This window comes from Oncorhynchus keta, chromosome 22 (assembly GCF_023373465.1).
Source record: "Oncorhynchus keta strain PuntledgeMale-10-30-2019 chromosome 22, Oket_V2, whole genome shotgun sequence".
Taxonomy (NCBI): Eukaryota; Metazoa; Chordata; class Actinopteri; order Salmoniformes; family Salmonidae; genus Oncorhynchus; species Oncorhynchus keta.
This window is the reverse complement of record NC_068442.1, coordinates 45,746,312-45,759,697: the sequence shown is the minus strand read 5'-3', so window position 1 is coordinate 45,759,697 and position 13,386 is coordinate 45,746,312.

Genomic DNA, 13,386 nt, shown 5'->3' with positions numbered 1-13,386 from the left:
GACCTCCACATCCGGCTTCTAAGCTGTTAGTAGCCCATGTGTCTCACCCTAAGAATTTGGTCCATCTCCCCCTCAGAACTTAGCCTACTGTTCTGACTTGGTGGTGCACATATACCCCATAGCCTGTTCTAGAGAATGTCATCATCAAATATTTTAAGAGCATTGATTGTGTGGGTATATGCCCCGTTAGTTATGCTACGGTTCTGACTTGGTGTACAGGAAGACTACTGTAAGAATTGGCCATGTGGCCTCCCGAGTGGTGCAGTGGTCTACGGCCACTACTGTGCCACTAGAGATCCTGGTTTGAGTCCAGGCTCTGTCGCAGCCGGCCGCGACCCGGAGACCCATAGGGCGACGCACAATAGGCCCAGGGTCATCCGGGTTAGGGAGGGTTTGGTCGGCAGGGATGTTCCTGTCCCATCGCGCACTATGACTCCTGTGGCAGGTCATGCGCAATGCACGCTGACACGGTCGCCAGGTGTGCGGTGTTTCCTCCAAGGCATTGGTGCGGCTGACTTGCGGGTTAAGCAGGCGTTGTGTCAAGAAGCAGTGCAGCTCGGCTGGGTTGTGTTTCGGAGGATGCACGGCTCTCGACCATCGGCTCTCCCAAGTCCGTACGGGAGTTGCAGTGATGGGACAAGACTGTAACTACCAATTGGAAACCATGAAAAAGGGGAAAAAGAACAGGCCATGTTCTGATGTCTGTCGCTGTCCATTTAAAAAGTGCTGAAGAGATGGTCATCTCAGCACGCGCTCATTAATGTCTTAATCGAAATTATGACTTGCCTCTTATCCGCTTATCGTTCCCTTATTCTGTTCCCTTATCTCATTTGTTAAATTGTTTAAATAGGTCTATCTCATTAGTATTGTCACACCCTGACCATAGTTTGCTTTGTATGTTTCTATGTTTTGTTTGGTCAGGGTGTGATCTGAGTGGGCATTCTATGTTGGATGTCTTGTTTGTCTATTTCTATGTCTGGCCTGATATGGTTCTCAATCAGAGGCAGGTGTTAGTCATTGTCTCTGATTGGGAACCATATTTAGGTAGCCTGTTTGATGTTGGGTTTTGTGGGTGATTGTTCCGTCTCTGTGTTTTGCACCAGATAGGGCTGTTTTTGGTTTTCCACGTTTATTGTTTTGTAGTGTTCGTGTTTATCTTTTTTTTATTAAACATTAATCAATATAACCACGCTGCGTTTTGGTCCGCCTCTCCTTCAAGTAAAGAAAACCGTTACAAGTATCTTATTCAACATTCATTGTTTTGTTAACTTTGTGTAAGTCGCTCTGGATAAGAGCGTCTGCTAAATGACTTAAATGTAAATGTAAATGTATTATAATTAGCTCATGTGCTTTTCTCCAGGAGGAGGGAATACTATATAATGTTGTTTAGTCTAACCATGTCTTCCAATTTAAAAAATAATATATACTACAAAAAGTTCAGTTAGACACATGTAATTCCATTTAATGTTTCTGCATCGGTATTATCTATATTTTCTATAAAAGTGGATCCTGGTGATTGTATTTTCCTTGCTTTTTAGACCACACAGGCCTAATAAAATACTTCAAATGGTAGGCTAACCGCGTCTCTCTCGCTCCCTCTCTCGCTCTCTCTGTGTGGTTACTTAAAGAAGAGTCAAATGAAGGTCTCAACATCTTGCTGAATTTATCTGAACTGACCTCTATCTGAATTTCTGTCTGTGTCCGTTTTGAAAGTGCTGAATGAAGACCCACCTCGTCGCAGCTCGATTGCTTCCACTTGCCTGTACTTAGAGCTAAGTTTTAATGATATACAAAAAAAACATTATGAATTTACAGAACATAAATGTGCATGGTTCAAAACTCAAAACTCATGTCGGCATTCATTATTATTGAAGGAGAATGTGGTTCTTATCAAGTTGCACAAATCCACATGGAGTCAGTAGAAACCATATTTATTTAAGCAAGTCAGCCATATCAGCCATGGTTTTTTAAAAGGCAGTGAATGAGGCTGAATAAACTGTTTCGCTGCCAGACGAGGCTCCGCTGACAGCCAGGTGTAGCGCTGGTAAGGATTCATTCCATGGTGCTGAAGGAAAGCTCTGCTGTTGGGACAGCTTTATGCAGGCTCTAACAGTTTGTGGGCAATGTTGGTCACCGTCATAGTGCAATTAATGTATTGTTTAGTGTTATGTTGTGTAGTGTAGTGGCTTTGATAGCATGCATCTTAAAATAAAAATAAAAAAAAGAGTTTGTCCCACCAATATTTACATGCTAAAATCGCCACTGCTACATGCTAAAATCGCCATATGGTATTTGCAGTGTTTGCTGCCCAAATTCCACAGGTTGCCTTTCCTTCCAACTGTAGGCATTGGTATTTAAAATAATCCACAATTATTATTTTAGGGCTAGGGGAAGCTAATCATGTCTAGACAGGAGTAAGCTAATTAGGCTATATAGTTTTGGCAAATTAATTATGCTTCTGGAAAGTTTAGCTTCCCCTAGCCTAATAGACGCACCTACTATGAGCCTATGTCAATCTACTGTTGGCCATAGTAGAAAACATTTCCTATTCTTTTTTTCTTTTATTAGGAAAGTCAGTTAAGAACAAATTCTTATTTTCAATGACGGCCTAGGAACAGTGAGTTAACTGCCTGTTCAGGGGCAGAACGACAGATTTGTACCTTGTCAGCTCGGGGATTCAAATTTGCAACCTTTCAGTTACGAGTCCAATGCTCTAACCACTAGGCTACCCTGCCGCCCTTTTGGTCAGCTTGTCGAGAAAGAAATAGCGCAATCAGACTCTGGGACAGTTGTGGGACGATGGATCCCAAATGCATACAACCAGTAGGCCTAGGCTACATACAACATGTTAAAAAGCAATGAATCTGATGGATCAGAAAGTTGATCTTGTGCGAATGTGCATTTGGCTACCGGACAATGAAAGAAAGTTAAAAATCAATGAACTTCTTAGGGCTGTAATCCCGTTAAAGGGTAGCCTAGTGGTAAGAGCATTGGACTAGTAACCGGAAGGTTGCAAGTTCAAATCCCCGAGCTGACAAGGTACAAATCTGTCGTTCTGCCCCTGGACAGGCAGTTAACCCACTGTTCCTAGGCTGTCATTGAAAACAAGAATGTGTTCTTAATTTTAACTGACTTGCGTAGTTAAATAAAGGTACAATTAAAATATGACAACAGCCAGTGAAAGTGCATGGCGCCAAATTCAAAACAACATAAATCTCTGAATTATAATTCCTCAAACATACATGTATCTTATTCCGTTTTTAAGGTCATCTTGTTGTTTATCACACCACAGTGGCCACGCAGTCGTGGGTGAACAGGGAGTACAGGAGAGGGCTCAGAACGCACCCTTGTGGGGCCCCAGTGTTGAGGATCAGCGGGGTGGAGATGTTGTTGCCTACCCTCACCACCTGGGGTGGCCCGTCAGGAAGTCCAGTACCCAGTTGCACAGGGCGGGGTCGAGACCCAGGGTCTCGAGCTTGATGACGAGCTTGGAGGGCACTATGGTGTTAAATGCCGAGCTGTAGTCGATGAACAGCAGTCTCACATAGGTATTCCTCTTGTCCAGATGGGTTAGGGCAGTGTGCAGTGTGGTTGAGATTGCATCGTCTGTGGACCTATTTGGGCGGTAAGCAAATTGGAGTGGGTCTAGGGTGTCAGGAGGGTGGAGGTGATATGGTCCTTGACTAGTCTCTCAAAGCACTTCATGATGACGGAAGTGAGTGCTACGGGGCGGTAGTCGTTTAGCTCAGTTACCTTAGCTTTCTTGGGAACAGGAACAATGGTGGCCCTCTTGAAGCATGTGGGAACAACAGACTGGGATAGGGATTGATTGAATATGTCCGTAAACACACCAGCCAGCTGGTCTGCGCATGCTCTGAGGGCGCGGCTGGGGATGGGCCTGCAGTCTGTTTTAAAGTTGCGGGCAGTGTCAGTGGCACTGTATTGTCCTCAAAGCGGGCAAAAAGTTATTTAGTCTGCCTGGGAGCAAGACATCCTGGTCCGTGACGGTGCTGGTTCTCTTTTTGTAATCCGTGATTGACTGTAGACCCTGCCACATACCTCTTGTGTCTGAGCCGTTGAATTGAGATTCTACTTTGATTATACTGATTATACTGACGCTTAGCTTGTTTGATTGCCTTGCGGAGGGAATAGTTACACTGTTTGTATTCGGTCATGTTTCCAGTCACCTTTCCCTGATTAAAAGCAGTGGTTCGTGCTTTCAGTTTCACGCAAATGCTGCCATCAATCCACGGTTTCTGGTTTGGGAATATTTTAATCGTTGCTATGGGATTGACATCTTCAACGCACGTTCTAATGAACTCGCACACCGAATCAGCGTATTCGTCAATGTTGTCGTCTAACGCAATACGGAACATATCCCAGTCCACGTGATGGAAGCAATCTTGGAGTGTGGAATCAGATTGGTCGGACCAGCGTTGAACAGACCTCAGCGCGGGAGCTTCTTGTTTTAGTTTCTGTCTGTAGGCAGGGATCAACAAAATTGAGTCGTGGTCAGCTTTTCCGAAAGGAGGGTGGGGCAGGGCCTTATATGCGTCGCGGAAGTTGGAATAGCAATGATCCAAGGTTTTTCCCGCCCTGGTTGCGCAATCGATATTTTGATAAAATTTAGGGAGTCTTGTTTTCAGATTAGCCTTGTTAAAATCCCCAACTACAATGAATGCAGCCTCCGGATATATGGATTCCAGTTTGCAAAGAGTCAAACAAAGTTTGTTCAGAGCCATCGATGTGTCTGCTTGGGGGGGAATATATACGACTGTGATTATAATCGAAGAGAATTCCCTTGGTAGATAATGCGGTCTACATTTGATTGTGAGGAATTCTAAATCAGGTGAACAGAAGGACTTGAGTTCCTGTATGTTGTTTTGGCCACACCACGTCACATTAACCATAAAGCATACGCCCCCGCCCCTCTTCTTACCAGAAAGATGTTTGTTTCTGTCGGCGCGATGCGTGGAGAAACCAGCTGGCTGCACCGTCTCCGATAGCGTCTCTCCAGTGAGCCATGTTTCCGTGAAGCAAAGAACGTTACAGTCTCTGATGTCCCTCTGGAATGCTACCATTGCTCGGATTTCATCAACCTTGTTGTCAAGAGACTGGACATTGGCGAGGAGAATGCTAGGGAGTGGTGCACGATGTGCCCGTCTCTGGAGTCTGACCAGAAGACCGCTTCGTTTTCCCCTTTTTCGATGTCGTTTTTTGGGGTCGCTGGCTGGGATCCATTCCGTTGTCCTGGGTGAAAGGCAGAACACAGGGTCCGCTTCTAGACATTCTCACATTTCTTTTAGACTAACATTTAGTTTTCAACAGCAGAGATTTGTATAAACCTTGATGTCTGTCTCTCTGACATTTGCAACATTGTTTCAATATTCAAATTCGATCTCCAGCTGCCCCATAGTAATGAACATGTCAGAGTCGGGACGAGACAGACAGGCAGGCAGCGTTTCTCAGCCAGATTAAATCATGAATCAGCTGGCATCGTTTTATTGAATATATACAAAGAAATGTCCATTGAAAAATGGTCAAATGAAACAAAGTGCAGCTAGTTTGCAGTCTTCACAGCTTCCGTTTGAAGTGATTGTGTTAGCTGTGCTGTTGGCTAGCTACTCTGAACAACAGTGTCCTGACAAGAGAGCACATTTTTTATGCCAGGCAAATTTGCAACTCATTACCTAATTGTTACGGGATGTAACAAAATAAATGTCACTAGACGGCTAAAACAAATGCAAATGCAGCTACTGTTGTTATTCTGTCTGCACTGTTTGATGTGACTGTAAGTTAGACGTAGTTGGCTAGCGAGCAAGGGATAAAAACATTGCCAGCCAGTACGGCAATGGAACATTTAGAACAAACGACTGGCTCACGTCCATAGATACAGAACAAAAAGACTGAACGACTGGGTCGCGTCTCTGGCAACCGAACCGATAGAACGCACGACCAGCCGGCTTAGGCAGCAACCCTAGTTTTGGGACTATATCTTGTGGAATAATGAAATAGTATGAATAAATTCATCAAAATAACGTTTTTAATGAAAAATCATTATTTGAATACATTGGAAACCCGTTGTATAAATGTAATAATGCACGTGAAGCCGGTGTTTGGAGGATATATTGGAAGTCTTGTGTAGTCTTAACATTCTGTATACTCCCGCCATTAGTGAAGATTTTTTTAAAAATGACCCGCCTTCACTAAACCCATAAATTAAAGCAGCTTGTTTGAATTTTAAACCGCAAATCTATTTTGCATGAAGAAACAACCTGTCATTCATCACAAACTTTGTGAATATCTGGGTTATTACAACACACCTGTCATAATTGTTTTCTTTACTAAAGTAGAGGTCTATTATTATTATTATGGCTAAAGGTTACTGCATAAGTGTAAACATTCATTTTTTTAGCAAGGAATAGCACTTGTATAGCCTAAGAAAGTAGCAGAAATGTACAGAAAGTAGTTTTGAAAGCATTTTATTGAAGGGAAAGAATAAGTCTTGAACTTTTTTGCCAACATAGTGATATATTGTTATTTACTGTACAATGAGGAATTCAATGTTAAGTGTGCTCCCTCTCCGGGCCTCTAGGTCACCAGGCTGCTCGTTTATGGCGCACACCTGTCACCAACGTTACACGCATAATGACTCACCTGGACTCCATCACCTCCTAGATTACCTGCCCTTTATGTGTCCCTCCCTTTGGTTTCTTCCCCAGTCGTCATTGTTTCTGTTCCTGTTTCATGTCGCTGTTTGTGTTACGTGTTTGTTTCATTTATTCATTAAATGTTTTCACTTCCTGAACTTGCTTCCCGACTCTCAGCGTACATCATTTCACTCAACTACAAAATACTAGTCTTCACCCATTTTGTGAACCATTGCCCCCACCCAACAGGGTGTATAAACAACAATAAATAAGAATAAGATAATAGATACAAAACAAAAACGTGAAGAACATAAAACAATCAACTCTAATTAGCACATGTAGGACAGTATGCAAGTGTGTGGGCATGGACTTTGCAGATGTATTTCTCACATGTGCAGCACATAGTATTTGTTTTGCAGTCCTTCTTTGGGGGGCAGAATTGGCATCTCCTCCTCTTGCCTGCCCCAGCTGCAGTCTCAGGTAGATCAGGACAAGATTCGGCCCCCTGAGCAGCTTTCACAAGGGCTGCAGAGGCTGCTGTGCAGGGGAGGGGCTCCCTTCTTTGAATTTGCGGGGTTACAAGTACCTTTCCCAGCTGCTCCAGGAACACCTTCCTCTTCTTCCGATAATCAGACATCCAGGTAGGGTTGATTTTGTTCCATATCACAAAGGCATTGTATAAGGACACATCAATGATGTTATGGAAGATGACCAGGGGCCAGCAGGCAGTCATCCTCCAGTCATCCTCCAGTCATCCTCCTGCAGCTGTAAGTTCCAATCACCTTGTCCAGGTTGTCCACACTTCCTTGGTTGTGGTTGTAGTCCAGGATGATGGCTGGCTTCCTATCCTCACGATCACTGATCTCAGCTGTTTTGTGCAGTGTGCTCAGGAGGACCACATTCTTGTTCCTCTTTGGGAGGTAAAAACTAGAGTGGTGGTGGGGGTGAAGGCAAACTTTGATGAGAAGGCCTCTCTCCCCCTTGTTGTGAGGAGTGCAGTGGGAAGCTCAGGCTTGTTCTTTCTAACTGTGCCATCCATGGTGATCTTCCTCTTCAGGAGCTGCTGAGTTCAATCATTAGCACACAATCTCAATTTCTCATTGTGTGTGTGTGTGTGTGTGTGTGTGTGTGTGTGTGTGTGTGTGTGTGTGTGTGTGTGTGTGTGTGTGTGTGTGTGTGTGTGTGTGTGTGTGTGTGTGTGTGTGTGTGTGTGTGTGTGTGTGTGTGTGTGTGTGTGTGTGTGTGTGTGTGTGTGTGTGTGTGTGTGTGTGTGTGTGTGTGTGTGTGTGTGTGTGTGTGTGTGTGTGTGTGTGTGTGTGTGTGTGTGTGTGTGTGTGTGTGTGTGTGTGTGTGTGTGTGTGTGTGTGTGTGTGTGTGTGTGTGTGTGTGTGTGTGTGTGTGTGTGTGTGTGTGTGTGTGTGTGTGTGTGTGTGTGTGTGTGTGTGTGTGTGTGTGTGTGTGTGTGTGTTGTGTGTGTGTGTGTAAATGATTTTATAACTACCGGGTCAAAAATGACCCTAAGAAAATCTTTGTACCTGGTGGTGTACAGCTTTCATGGAAATATAAACAAAGGCAATGTTTCACTTTTTCTAATGTTGGGGTCATTCTAGGAAAAGTCATCAGATTTTCTCTGCTGTTGAACATAGTGGCGGGTCATTTTTGACCCTTAAGACAACACAAAGTTTTTTTTTTTTTAAGTGCAGGTACTTCATAGTTGTCAGATCAATCCTAGTAGAGCCAAAGCCTAGCATATCTGTCACCAAAATCCCCAACCAAACAACAGCCAGATTGATGGTTGGATTTCTTTATTTATGTTTTTTAAATGAGAGCTAGTAGTTTGTCCTCCCTAAATCTGAGTGGTAGTGCTGATCAGAGCGGACCGGTTCTGGAGTTCCTTTCTGGTTATTGGCTATAATTGTCACTATAATTGTCACCCTTGTTAAAGGCCCACGGGGTCATAATTCAGCCTCTTCATCACTCACTGTCGGGAGTCAGAAAATGCAGGGAGGCTGAGAGACTAAAGGCTTTTTCCAATATAGCAGCTAAAAGCCTGAGATTTACAGCCACTCTCCATGCCAGCCGATGCTCAGTAGTAGCTAGTGTTCAGTCTTCCAGCTGATTAGAATAACTGTCTGTCATCAGTGGTGCTCTACAGACACGAGAACGGGCAGGTGCGCACACACACAGCAATTATTCCCACCATTAATCATGATAGTTGCATCATCTCTGGACAATTTCACCTCTGACAAGTCAGACAGACACACAGAGGGTTCAGACAGATGTTTTGAATATCGATTGAATCTGTTGTAGCCAGACGGAGCATTCAGCTAGCATTAATGCAAGAGAATATGCAGGAAGGCAATGGTTCAACATCATACAGAGGGAATAACTAAATAAGTTAGGGAAAATGGATAAGAGAGACGTTGAAAATAGGAGAATATCCCTCTGCATCTGGGATCAGTTTTTCAAAACGTTTAATCTGGATAAGAATTATCCGAATTCTGTAATCCTCCCATTTGCTATCCAAGATCAGATCAATGTGGTTGTTTTTGAGAATTTTTGTTCAGGAAATAATCAGATAAGATCATTCTGATCCAGATGCCACAATATCAAGATTACAGTATCCGGATTGTCAGTGCTTTGAACAGGCCTACAGTTTGCCATCTACTGGACAGGTGGTGGTACTACTTCTACACTGTCAGAAACAGAGATGAGTAAATTACATGAATAAAGGTTCCTAGATTCAAAATATAGCCTGCATATCACTTATAAGTAAGTATATGCATTTATTTGATGCTTCCCAATATAACAACTAACCACATACTTATAATGCAGTCAATTTAACATCATGAATCTTTGGTTTTTAATTGTACATTTTTTTAAGCCATCCTCATTTTAGTTACACTGAATTTTCTTGGTTGTTGTGCCTTCCACCCTTCCAGTGGAATCAAGATGATCCAGATTTTTTGGCATTAAAACTATCCTAATCACTACATTTGACTTTTTTTTTAAATGCAAAAATGAAATACAATCTTGATTAAATGGCATTACCAAATCCTTATACCTATCCGGAGGATCATTTTTCGGTTTTGAAAAACCCAATGCTGACATTTAATCCTATACGATTGACGAAATCCAATAAAACAACATTTGAAAAGCTGGCGCATGGCTATTCAACTCTTACCCTTCGAGGGCCGGAGCCTGCTGGTTTTCTGCTCTACCTGATAATTAATTGCATGCACCTGGTGACCCAGGTCCAAATCAGTCCCTGATTAGAGGGGGAAAATGTAGTGAACCTGGCATCAAGGTCAAGAGTTGAGTTTGAGGGAACCATGTTTATGAAGATAGCCAAGTCAAAAAAGCTTGCATGTCACTTGTAAGGAAGCGTATGTAATATAACACAGAATAAAATGTTACATATTTTTTTACAAAGCTCACCATCTCACCGGATAACTCAAATTATTCTAAACACAAATCCACATTGTTCAGAAGTCTTCATATTCTGAAAACACAACCCCAGCATCTTTCAAGTGTGCTGGAAGTAAGCAAAAGCATAGTTTTGTCTCTTTTTGTAGGAGCATAGTCAACTTTGCTATTCATGCAAGACAAGCTCTGCTATTCTGCCCTTTCCTTTTCCCTCTTTACAAGATGCCCATGGGCATTATCAATGGTGTCTTCCTCCAGATACCTTCCATCCTAATCGCTAGCTCTGAGTTTTAAAGGTGAGATTGGATTACCATCATTTCCTTATCCCTATCTGGAGGATTGGAATCAAATGTTTCCGTTTGAAAAACCCAATTTTACATTTAATCCTGGAGGGGAAATACTTGCCGATAGCTTTTGATAAACTGTTCCCTGGTGATAAAAGTTTTGACTGCAGTGAATTGAATAAACATTTGATAGTAAAAATGTCTTCAGGATGCCTCACTTTCCCACTTTTTAATATATTTTATTTTGAACTTAGAATATCAGAGAATGAGAGTGTGGGAAAAAGATCAAAAGACCAGTGAAAACTATAGAGAGGCATGTAGCTGTGTCAGGGCTTCAATGGAGAGTAAATTATTTCAAAAAGGTCATGGTTTGACATTTACTCAGAAAAGCGTATAAACCGTGGATGCAGCCATAAAAAACACTGGGTGGACACAGCTTTATCAGTGCGGCTGTGGGGATAAAACAAGGCTTTGTACCTGGGTGAGTAAGTACATGGCGTTCCCATGACTTTCAAAGGACAAGATCCTGCTGGGACCAACAGCTCTGCTGTTCTTCAATTTGCTTTATTGTCAAATGATAAGCTGACATACTGGTATAGCAGTTGGGCTCTTACTTTTCCTGTAAGAGCAAAAATGTACTGCTCTCTTCCCATAACAAAGTTGAGTTGTACCCTATTTGGGGTCGCAGACGGGAAATGGAACGAATCAAGACTAGGCCAAAATTGGGCTAAATGTAGGCAACGTCTGTACTAAATTCAGACTCAACTGGAGCACTGGGGAGCCAGTTGATAAAATAATTTTAAAAAATAATAAAATAATAATAATATTTTTTTTAAATATACAGTACAAGTCAAACATTTGGCCACACCTACTCATTCAAGGCTTTTTCTTTATTTTGAATATTTTCTACATTGTAGAATATTAGTGAAGACATCAGAACTATAAAATAACACATATGGAATCATGTAGTAACCAAAAAGTGTTAAACAAATCAAAATATATTTTAGATTTGAGATTCTTCAAAGTAGCCACCCTTTGCCTTGACGACAGCTTTGCACATAGTCTGTCCTCGGGTGTAACACTCACTACCGAGTTCCAAACTGCCTCTGGAAGCAACATCAGCACAATAACTGTTCATTGGGAGCTTCATGAAATGGTTTTCCATGGCCGAGCAGCCGCACACAAGCCTAAGAACACCATGTGCAAGGCCAAGCGTCAGCTGTTGTGGTGTAAAGCTCAATGCCATTGGCCTCTGGCGCAGTGGAAACGTGTTCTCTAGAGGGATGAATCACATTTCACCATCTGGCAGTCCAACAGACAAATCTGTGTTTGGTGGATACCAGGAGAATGCTACCTGCCCCAATGCATATTGCCATCTTTAAAGTTTGGTGGAAGAGGAATGTTAACTCTACAGCATAGAATGACATTCTAGACAATTCTGTGCTTCCAACTATGTGGCAACAGTTTGGGGAAGGCCCTTTCCTGTTTCAGCATGACAATGCCCAAGTGCACAAAGCAAGGTACATACAGAAATTATTTGTCGAGATCGGTGTGGAAAAACTTGACTGGCCTACAGAGCCCTGACCTCAAGCCCATCGAACACCATTGGGATGAATTGAAACACCGACTGCGAGCCAGGACTAATCGCTCAACATCAGTGCCTGAACTCACTAATACCCTTGTGGCTGAATGGAAGCAAGTCCCCGCAGCAATGTTCCAACATCTAGTGGAAAGCCTTCCCAGAAGCATGGAGGCTGTTATAGCAACAAAGGGGGGACCAACTCCATATTAATGCCCATGATTTTTGAATGAGATGTTTGACGAGCAGGTGTCTAAAATCCTTTTGGTCTTGTAGTGTAGCTAGCTAATAGTAGTACATTTACATTTTAAAATGCAACATGTTTGTGTATTGTCATGAATGTGGCCTACTGGCTTATTATGTCAGAGTGAATGGGATGCTTTCATTATTTTACTGTGTGTGGTTGCTGTCTTTCTATCGGCACTACTATAAAAGGAAAGGAAAACGGGGATACCTAGTTATTTGTACAACTGAATGCATTCAACTGAAATGAGTCTTCCGCATTTAACCCAACCCCTCTATATAGGCCTATGTTTCATAAAAAAAGTTATCCTACATGAAGTGTGCAGGTATTATGGTTTCTGTCTTTTCAGGACCACGAGCCTAGCTGTCACATCCTTTGATGTGTTGCCGCTATTGCTGATAGTGTAACAATGAGGGTGTGTGCTACCATAAGTTGGGTGCCCCGTGTGTGGTTGTTGTTGCTGATCGCATTATTCTGTGCTGGTACTGTTATGTCTCTGTGGAGTAACAGCCCTAAGTACAGCTCAGGGCTGTTTTGATTCATTCACGATGTCATCAAAAAGCATTGCTTCTCCTGCATTAGAGCTAGATATTATGTCAGGTGCGTAAAAGTGATGCTATGAACCTGTTATTTGTCTAAAAAACATAAAAGATAGATATGACGTTTTGAAAGATTTCATTCCCACTGAAGGCCTAGGTCCAATAGCCACGGTCCGCCACTGTATTCGAGCCTAGTTATTTTACAGCCAAGGTCAGACCTTCAAGTCAATGTCACTTCATAGGTGAGCAGACAGTGGGCATCACAAGTCAATCATATTAGCTCCATTTCCCAGTGTGTGCCATATGTGTGAGGAGGGGAGGAGGTTGAGGAGGGGAGGAGGTTGGGTGTAATGCATGATTGAATGGACGAGCACTGCCGGGTACATCCCCTGTGGTTCCCATTCGATTTATAGAGTGGCCTTTAAGTGCAGACAGAGGGAGACGGAGAGGAACGACTACCTGGGGTTTCCCTCCAGTCCGGAGGCCCAGCGGTGGCCATATTCATGGCCGAAGGGGACAGCACGGAGTTAGCAGGGCCTCTGATCACACACACGGGGTAGTGCTGGGAGAGGGGGATGGGGAGGAGGGATATAGGGCTAGCCCTCAGGTGTTCAGTGGTTTCGTTTCTGCCGGAGGTTGAGTTGGTACCAATTAGCGTGTGTTT